The sequence below is a fragment of the Prunus mume genome, linkage group LG2 (assembly GCF_029339155.1).
Source record: "Prunus mume cultivar Tortuosa linkage group LG2, ASM2933915v1, whole genome shotgun sequence".
Lineage (NCBI taxonomy): Eukaryota > Viridiplantae > Streptophyta > Magnoliopsida > Rosales > Rosaceae > Prunus > Prunus mume.
The window spans coordinates 30,967,509-30,978,135 of record NC_142699.1 but is presented as its reverse complement, the minus strand read 5'-3'; the positions used below and the strand labels follow the sequence as shown (position 1 = coordinate 30,978,135).

The 10,627-nt window shown below is 38.6% G+C and overlaps 1 pseudogene across 1 annotated transcript; it reads right to left on the bottom strand.

The window, feature by feature from the left end:
* Positions 1-6,427: 6,427 nt before the first annotated feature.
* On the bottom strand, positions 6,428-10,137 carry LOC103323697 (putative clathrin assembly protein At4g25940; annotated as a pseudogene). The gene is made up of 14 exons (XR_016124271.1): positions 10,028-10,137; positions 9,804-9,901; positions 9,404-9,543; positions 9,185-9,312; positions 9,012-9,104; positions 8,819-8,869; positions 8,392-8,457; positions 8,216-8,282; positions 8,011-8,111; positions 7,846-7,923; positions 7,448-7,729; positions 7,281-7,356; positions 7,062-7,180; positions 6,428-6,962 (listed from the first exon to the last, which is right to left on the bottom strand). The product of XR_016124271.1 is annotated as a putative clathrin assembly protein At4g25940 (transcript).
* Positions 10,138-10,627: the final 490 nt, after the last annotated feature.

Below are 10,627 nucleotides of genomic sequence, written 5' to 3'. Positions count from 1 at the left end.
CTACTTATTCTGAATGTGCTCAACAATATGTTCATTGATGATTGGTGGATCTTTAATTCTTGACTTATCTTTAGTACTTGGTTCAATATCTATGCTCACATATTCAGGACAGTTGACAGCAAACTCAATTTGACCAGTGTTTGGAACGTATAAAGCTATGAGAGTTATGCGTGTCAGAGCACAACCCGAATTGTTGATTCGGCCAGAGAAATACAAAGTCTATAAATAAAAGCAAAATCGATGAAACAAGGGTCTAGCACCAATCAAACAAATCAAGTTCAACAGCTGCTCAAATGCACCTTTTAACCTTTTATCAAGTAGTTCATAGTTTTTTATGCTTTTCTTTAGAAATTAGTGTAACTCTCATTAAAAACAACTCAGAAACCTTTCTGAGTTATGGGCATTCCCCGTTTCAATCTTTAATTTCATATATTCAACAAGAATTTCCTTGTTTGCCACTTACAGAGTTAATTCTTGAGCAACACCCAATCCAACTAAATCCACTGAGCTACCGAGTCGAGTGCACTACCAAGCTACTGAGCTGTGTGATACTATCCGTCAATTAACTATAATTAGAAATAGTTATAAAAAAATAGTATATATATAATAAATAATAAAAAATGTTAACCTAATTATATCAGGCTTCTCCACCTCCCAACACCCACACCCTCCTCTGTACACACCCTCTGCATAAATCCTTCAACGTGAGTACTTGATTGCTTAAGTATTCTTATTGTTCCATAGTTCCATGCCATCCAACACTTATTGAGCTAGTGAGATCAAGTATGTCATGCCCTCACAAAAAGGACATTCAAAACAAGAGGTGGTCATGGTGTTGTGAGGCTGATTTTCATATATGATCACCAACACATGTTGAACGTTTTTTTTTTGTTTGTTTGTTTGTTTTTAAAATAAATTTGGTATTTTAACAATTACTTTTAGTTATTGTTAATTAATGAAAATACCCTTTTAGACCAAATAAAAAATAAAAAATGAAAATACCCTAAACGTAACGGAAATTTTAACGGAGTTATACGTAGGTAGTGGATTGCAACACGTTATAAAGTTTAGGTGGGTAAAAATAAAAATTAAAAGTTCAGGTGGTAATGATACACATGCTTAAAAGTTCATGTGGTATTTATGCAAAATTCCCAAAATATAATATCACCTAATTATGGTAATATCCTATTTTGGAGATAACATCATCAATTAAGTGATTTGATCCCAATCAAATCCCTAATTGATTCAATCTCTACAATTTGGGGAAAGAATCCCTAAACCCTAAAGAATATCTTTCTTCCCTATAAATACATGGCTACATTCAACACACAAGGTAATCCTAAACCTAGCAAAAACACTCGAGAAACTCCACTCACTCTCTCTCTCTCTCTCTCTCTCTCTCTCTCTCTCTCTCTCTAGTTGATGGCATCCCTAGCCGCCGGCTGCTCCACTCTCATCTCCAGCCACCCAGTTTTCTCAGAGAGAAAACTCTGCCTACCCTTTTTTAGCTATTGTTTTCTCCTAGATATAATCAAACTAACTTAGGCATTGGAGGGCCTTTGGCCAACACTCCACGGGTGTGGTCTTTTACTCATATTTGATTTTACAAGAATCAAGGAAGAGAGAGAAAGAAGTTCAAAATGCGAAGGATCTTCAAGCGAATATTCTCCCATAAGATATTTGTACCAACAGTTTTCACTTCCACTAAACTACCTAAATACTTAGTTCACCCGTATCCTACATCACTCAAACTCAGTATAAATATCCAATTTCGTCTTTAGCGTTATTTCCATCCAATTTTCTAACCTCACATGCTTGGTTATTAGATAAATATAAATAATAAAAAATTGTAGAACTTGCATTGGTCATTGAGCGTTATCCATGTAAATCAACCATCACTCTTTGTTTTATTTTTTTATACACGTGTGACTTCTGAAAATTGTTAACAATAAGCACAAGTTTGATCAAAATAACACACCATTTGTAAGCATTCCATTGTAAATAGCCCTCCAAAACAATATACAGAGTAAAACAAAGAATGAGCTTCTCAAACCCACACTACTCCAAAGAATCAAAGAATAAGTTGTGTTGGCGTGACTTGTGAATATTGACTTACTTTAATTCCTGATTTTTTATACTGTAAATAGATTTAGGAATTTATTATTTACTTGCCAATTCAGGTTTTGTTGTATTATAAATATGACCTCCTGCAAAGAGAAGAATACACAGAAAATTCCCACAAACAAATATTCTCTCATAATTTTCATATTTTAGCATGGTATCAGAGCGACGATCTTAGAATTGCTTACTCTAGTTTCAAACCCTCGTCGTTGCTATGGGGGTTGATGATTTTTTCAACCCTCATGGAGGTAGCACCACGGAGTCCTTCTCTCCTTCTCAACCAACCATAGCTGAGTTGAGTGCCCAGATGGCTCAGCTCCTACAGATGCAGACTTTGGCCCCGAATATGATCCTAAATTAGGATCCTATTTTGATGACCCCGAACCTGATCCAGAATCAGGATCCTATTTTGACGACCTCGAACCCGACCCGACTATGATGACGACGACCGACCTCGACTCAAGACGACCCGACCTCGACTCAAGACGACCCGACCCCATGCGATGATGACCCGACCCGAATTTGTCTCGATTCAAATCCCGACCTCGATTTCGACTCGACTCGACTCCGCCTCAACTCGTGCTCAAATCCCGATCCGAATTCCTACTCAACCTGTATCCTATGTATCTTCCGCTGCACAGATTATGACTTCTCGACTAACGACCCGACATATGAACCAGATTGCGCATATTGTGGTGATCCGAGACACACTCGTGAGACTTGTTTTAAATTGCATGGCTACCCCGATTGGTGGGCTACTCTTAAAGATCGAAGACAATGCAATACGACCAGTAATGGAACTGGTTATGGATTCCATACTTCCGATAAGATTGATTCCAGGAGCTGGATAATTGATTCCGGTACAACTGATCATATGACGTTTGATCCTGATGATTTTCTAAATACTACACAACCTCGACGAACCTGTATTGCAAATGTCAATGACGTTACTTATCCTATGACAGGGGATGACACTGTTGCACTCTCATCCTTTCTCACACTATATAATACTTTACTTGTTCCATCTTTATCCACTAAATTGTTATCAGTTAGTCAGCTTCCTGAACAATTGAATTGTTGTGTACTCATTTACCCGAGTTTTTGTTTGCTTCAGGATATTCAAACTAAGGAGATTCTTGGTCGTGGTACTAAGAGAGGGGGCTATATTATGTTGATGACTTCAGTCCTGGTGTGGCTACCAGTGTGATGCATTCCTTTGATAGAAAACAGAAGCAAATATGGTTGTGGCACAATCGATTAGGACATCTGTCTTTTAGTTATATGAAACATCTTATACCAGATTTATTTTCAGGTTTCAAGGACTCTGACTTCACATGTGATACTTGTATTTTGGCCAAGAGTCACCGTGTGCCCTACCCGTTGAGTACAAACAAGTGTACTACTCCATTTACGTTAATTCACTCTGATGTCTGGGGACCTTCCCATATCACTGCTCCTTCTGGTGTTCGATGGTTTGTCACATTCATAGATGATTGTACACGAATGACATGGCTTTATTTGCTAAAGCATAAAAACGAAGTGTTTTCCCATTTTCAGTCCTTCCACAAACAGATGAAAACTCAGTTTAATGCTCAAATCCAGATTCTTTGCTCAGACAATGGTGGAGAATTTGTCAATCATGACTTTCAGACTTACTTCCAACAATATGAAATTATCCATGAGACGACTTGTCCTCAGACACCATAACAAAATGGTGTTGCTGAACGGAAGAATCAACATCTTCTTGAAACCTCTCGACCACTTCTGATTGGCGCTCATCTTCCTTGCCATCACTGGGATGATGCTATTGTCACCGCAGTTCACCTGATCAACCGCATGCCTTCGGTGTATTGACCTTTAAAACTCCCTTACAGGTGCTTGCGCAATACAGATCTCTGCCCTCTGTTTTGGTACTCACGACCCGAATCTTTGGATGTGTGGCTTTCGTTCATCTATACAAAAATCAACGTAGCAAACTTGATCCTGTACGCTTCGTTGTGTTTTTGTGGGTTATGCCATTCATCGAAAGGCTACTGCTGTTATCACCCTTATACCCGACGTATCTATGTCACTTTGGATGTGACCTTTTTGGAATCTAAGCTGTTGTTCCATGACCCATTATCCAATTCTACGCTTTAGGGGGAGATACGAAGTGAAGAGCAAAATTAGAGCAACTTGGAAAACGAAGAAATTCTCCTATGTACAGAAATGATCGATCGTCCCGAGTTTGGAGCACGAGATTACTCTCTGTGGAAAAGCGATCAATCGCCCATTCATAGCGATCAATTTCCTGACCCACCTAATCCATGTGAAGATATTTCTGATCCGAGTCTCACACCTACAGACAATACAAAACAACAAGATGAAGACCCCCCTTCTAACTCAACAGTACCAACAGACCAATCTCCTGAGAATATCCTTGAGGTAATTACTCATACTAGACTTGTGCATTTAGATGATAAAACTATTGGATATAAATTACCTTTCAGGAAAAATCGTGGGAAGCCACCAAACCGTTATTCACCTGATATTGGCAAGACATCCAAGTATCCAATTGCAAATCATGTATCCACTGAGAAGTTTTCAGAACCACTTAAGGCTTTTGTGCACCAGTTGTCTGCTATCCATATTCCAACCAAGATCTCTGAAGCATTGAAAGATCCTAAGTAGGTCCAAGCTATAAAAGATGAGATGAAAGCTCTTGAGAAAAATCAGACTTGGACATTGGAGACTATATCACGAGGAAAAAAGACTATCGGATGTAGATGAGTGTTTACTATAAAACATAATGTAGATGGATCTATCGAGCGATACAAGGCAAGACTTGTGGCAAAAGGGTACATACAGACCTATGGTATAGACTATGAAGAAACATTTGCTCCAGGTGCAAAGTTAAACACCATCAGAGTCTTATTGTCCCTTGCAACTGATTTGGATTGACCACTACACCAGTTTTATGTAATGAATGCTTTTCTACATGGCGAACTCACGGAGGATGTGTACATGGACATCCCTCCTGGATATAATACTACTCAGACTGGAACAGTTTGCAGGTTATGAAAAGCATTGTATGGATTGAAATAGTCACCACGTGCATGGTTTGGACGGTTCACCATGGCAATGAAGAACAATGGTTTCAAATAGTGCAACTCAGATCATACTCTGTTCTTGAAACATCTGAAAGGGAAGGTAACATCATTAATAATCTATGTTGATGATATGATTATTACTGGGAATGATAAACATGAAATATCATAGTTACAAGACTATTTGGCTACGGAGTTTGAGATGAAGGATCTAGGTGGACTCAAGTATTTCTTGGGAATTGAGGTGACTCAATCGCAGTAAGGCATATTTCTCTCTAAAAGGAAATATGTCTTGGACTTGTTGACAAACACAAGAATGCTAGATTGCAAACCTGCAGATACTCCTATTGTTCAGAATCATCATCTTGGAGAATATCCGGATCAAGTTCCAACTAACAAAGAAAGATACCAAAGGTTGGTGGGAAGATTGATCTATTTGTCACATACTCGACCAGACATTGCTTATGCAGTGAGCATTGTCAGTCAATTTATGCACTCTCCAAGTGAAGACCACATGAATGCAGTTCTTCAGATACTTAGATATTTGAATTCTGCACCTTGGAAAAGGAATTATGTTCTCAAAACGAGGTCATCTAAATATTGATGGTTATTCAGATGCAGATTTGACAGGTAATGTAACAGATAGAAAATCCACATCATGTTACTTCACATTTGTGGGAGGTAATTTGGTGATATGGAGGAGTAAGAAACAGAATGTAGTAGCTTTATCCAGTGCAGAACCCAAGTTCAGAGGCATAACTAAAGGGATTTGTGAACTTCTTTGGTTAAGAAAGTTGCTTACTGAATTTGGGTATAAACCTACATCCACAATGAATCTCTTTTGTGACAACAAGGCTGCAATAGCCATTGCACAGAATCCGGTTCAGCATGATCGTACTAAACATGTTGAGGTAGATCGACACTTCATCAAACAGAAGCTTGAGGCTAAAGTGTTTCAGTTTCCATTTGTGAAATCTGAGGATCAATTGGCGGATATTTTGACAAAGGCGATTTCAAGTAAAGCATTCCACAATTCATTGGATCAGTTGGGCATTGGCGACATCTATGCACCAACATGAGGGGGAGTGTTGGCGTGACTTGTGGATATTGACTTACTTTCCTTACACACCAAGAATTCTTATTATAATTGTAATTGATTTACTTTAATTCCTGATTTCCTACTGTAAATAGATTTCAGAATTTATTATTTACTTGCCCATTCAGGTTTTGTTGTATTATAAATATGACCTCCTACAAGGAGAAGAATACACATAAAATTCCCACAAACAAATATTCTCTCATAGTTTTCATATTTTAGCAAGCTGGAATTAAATCTTGGAACAAATGACCTCTATATTAGGTGTTGGTTTCCCTGGTGTGGAGTTGAACTAGGAGGGAAGCTGAATGGATCTCCGAACGGGTTCTTTGAACCCGGGGGCTGCATCTGTTGGGGGTATTGAGAATAATAAGGGTGAGGCACCATCATCATGTTCTGCTGCTGTTGATATTGCTGGTTCTGTTGCTGCAGGATTTGCTGATGTTGGTGTTGTTGTTGAGCCATTAGCGCCATTTGCACGTTGGTTGGGGGTGCTATGTTGCAAATGGATCCTGCACAGGATGTTGTGCTTGTTATTCAAACGGGTTATGCAAGCTCGTTGCACCGTAACCATAGCCTGCGTTCTGGAGCTGTATTTGTCTCCTGGCACCTTCATCTTCATACAAGCTATCAAGTAATAGCTTGTCAAAGCCACCAGCCTGACCCAAAAATGAAACCAATGCTCATCAACAAACCAAAGGGTAGAAGAATGAAATGAAAAGGCTTTAGCTTAATGAAAAACAGCAAAGAATACTAACGAACTTCTTGTGCATGGGCACTTGGCTTGTATGGTTGCTTGGTGTGGTCACCAGTGCTAGCTCCCAGCCTGAATTCCCAGCAAGATCATTGAAACTTGCTCCAGATTGTTGTTCGTTCCCTGCGAATGTACGAATAGTATGATGTATGAAACAAATTCCACAGTGAAGGCATGTGTAGAATTTCCTCAAAATCAAATATCATAGACAATGGAAACCTACCTTGTGGAACTATTGCAAGAGCCAAGGCATTGCTTTCTTCAATTTCTGCAGCTTTTGGATTTATTTCCCTTAGAACCTGGACAAATAAAAGGAAAAAGACAACATGAATTGCAGAACTTCATAAAATTGGCATCAGAGAAAACATGAAGTACTTGTGCATAACGTACCAGAAGATCAGTGTCGTCGGTTGATATCAAAGGAGGAGGTTCAACTACCTCTTCCTTAGGTTGGGGTTCATCCTCTTCCTCCGTTTTCTCCTCAACTTCTTCTTCTTGTTTTTCAGGCTCTGGAGGAGGAGGAGGAGGTTCAACTACCTCTTCCTTAGGTTGGGGTTCTTCCTCTTCCTCCGTTTTCTCCTCAACTTCTTCTTCTTGTTTTTCAGGCTCTGGAGGAGGAGGAGGAGGAGGTTCTTCTGGTTTCTGAGGCTGCTGGTCTGTCTCCTGGTATTCCTATAGTCAGAACAAAATTATCAGAAACTTTGAAGAAATTATGGCAACCTTTTATTTTCATTTACTTTTTATGTCAAATTCTGAGACAGAAAAAGAAATTATGGAAACTATCTCACCAGTCTCTTGTCAACAGAACCGGACTGCGGCGCTTCCTTTATATACTCCTCCATTGTTGCAAGAAAGGATGGAGGTGGCTGTTTAGGGCAGAGAAGAAAATTTGTAAGAGACCATATAGTGGAGTCAACTTAAATATACCACTATGAGGCCAAATGGAAATATACCACTATGAGGCCAAATGGAACCTGTCTCAATGTTGGAAACTGAAAAGTTCTAGCAAGATCCAACCCTTTCAATATTCATAAAAATGAGCTAGGACTTCAGCCTACAGTTCAATAAAGGAAAAACAATTTTTTAGGGGCTGATCCAGCAATTTACTGAAGTGCATATTTTCATACAAAAGATTCCAAAAACAGTACCACTGTGTACCTGTTGGCCGGCTTTTTTTATAAACATTGAGAGCTTTAACTGCATCATGTCTTGACATATCAAAGAGCTGCACGAACATGGAACTTAAATTGGTATTATTGAAAAAAATTAAAAAGAGAAAGCATCATTTAACAGCGGATTCAGTTCAACAAAACATAAGAATCTAATAGTCTTACCATGTCAACAAGATTTATAATTCCGTCGTTGATGGCACAATATATTTTAAAGCTCTCTTTTAAAACCTACATGGAAAAGGACAATGTTGAAATCCAGAAGCAACTTGTGAGAAGGCATATATTATGTTTTAATAAAGAATAGTTATGAAAGCTTGCATAAATTGTACCCTTACAGACCGTATTGGAGCAATTTGGGTTTCTATGACATATAACATGCTTAAATTACTGCAGTGTAATGACAGAAATTCTGTCAATGGTTCAGGGCCCGTGTATCGTAATTGGAAATTAACTATAAAAGCCATAAACCTCATGAATTTCATGTCCTAATTTACAAAGTATGTGATGCATAAAGCAGTTCTCAATAAAGGCATGTAGAGACACTCTCACACTCTGATCATAGAAAAATAGAGATTGGTATCATGCATACCAGAGCTAAGGCATATTGTATGAGGTAATTGTTAAAATCTGTTCCCTCAGGCTGCAAAATAAGAACAAATTAGAAATTCCAACCAAAGGAACAAAATGTTTCAATAAGAGAAACTGTCATGGATCAACATAGAGTATTTGACTATAAAGAACCAAACCAGATTTGGTGTTCTGTATCAATATTAAGTTATTACCTGGCAGCCCATGAGGCGGTAAAGAAGTTGCTGCAGTGCAGGTAGTTGCTCCAACAGCTCATCGGCAGCCAATGTTCGTGTTCTACTATGTACCTAGTGGAGTTAATAGTATCTTTGTTATGCTAAAGATGATGATGAAATTCAGTGTGAGAAATGACAAGCACAAACCACACCTTTGTTGATCCTGGTGATGTTTTTGTCAAACGCTCCGACTCGATGTCATACTTCAGAACCCGGAAACACTCCAGCCGTTCTTCTAGAAAGAGGGCATATGTCCTAACCCAAGCAGAGCAATCCCAAGCTGCAAGGTAGAATTTGGTCTAAGTAAGAGACTCACAATATTGGCAACATGTTACATAAAAAAAATGCCATGGAAGGTAGAAGCATTTTACCAAGGGGACTTTGAGTCATCTTTAAAATTGGAAATTTGGAGAATGTGTCCTCTCTGAGAATAGTTCAGAAGCTCTTCTCTAAATGTAGGATCACCCTCTCTCAATGTTCTATGAATAACTATCAATGTCTTTATGGCAACCTGCAGATTTTGTCAACTTGTCATTAGGTAAGTGGTTTGCTACATTTAAGGAACCAAGTCATAACATGTTTGCAACTGCATTATCACATCAGTTCTTTTGCGCTTGTTTTCACGCTAACTTTGCAACTGCTACAAATCCAATTCGTATCAGTTATATGAATTCGAAGCCTCCTGGACCTTGAGCCAAATTTACATATTGTTTCAATTAAGAACAAACATTATGATACGAAGAAGAAGAAGAAGAAGAATTAAGGACATACAATCCAGCTCCGAGTCTTGGACAATCTCTTGGCCAGAGCATGAATGCAGTATGCCACATCTGCCCGTGGACGTGTCACAGATGTTGCAGAGAAAATCTCTATGCAGGGAAACAAAAGCAAAACCCCCCAAAGAAAATAATCAGGAATGAGAAAATTCAAATCCTCACATCATTCAAAACACAAAATCATAAATGTAGAAAATCAAATGAAAAAGACAAACTCACTTCGAACATGGCGTTCCTTTGGAGGGCACTCAACGTGACTGGTGGCTTTCACCGTGGCAATATCCAAATCCTTCCAACAAAACCAACATTTCATCAAACAGACAATCAAAAACCAAAATGCTAGACATTAACAGAGCTCAAGAAACAAAACCCATCAATCAAATTTGCTTATTTTTCATTTTTTTTTCCTTCTTGGTACCTTGAATTCGCTGTTGACCTTGATGAGGCCAACCTTGGTAGAGTCCTTCAGAGCTCCATTGGCCACCCTATACAGTGGACGATTAATATTTACTTGGATATGTTGAAACTAGCAAATTAATATAAATCCTGTAGCCGTGCGGCTGTACAAACTAATGCAATTAGGAGGGTCCATTTTCTTAATTTTGTATGCATTAAATCCTGTAGCCGTGCGGCTGTACAAAATGCATTTAAATAGTATAGCCGGGTGGCTATACTACGAACAGTTAAAAATTGACACGTGGCGAAAGAGGGTCCCCTTTAAAAGTAAAAAAATTACAGCCGACCGGCTATAATCTGTTTTTTTTTTTTAAATAGAGCAGTTTTGACATGCGGCTGTAAATCGGTGGATATAAAAATAGT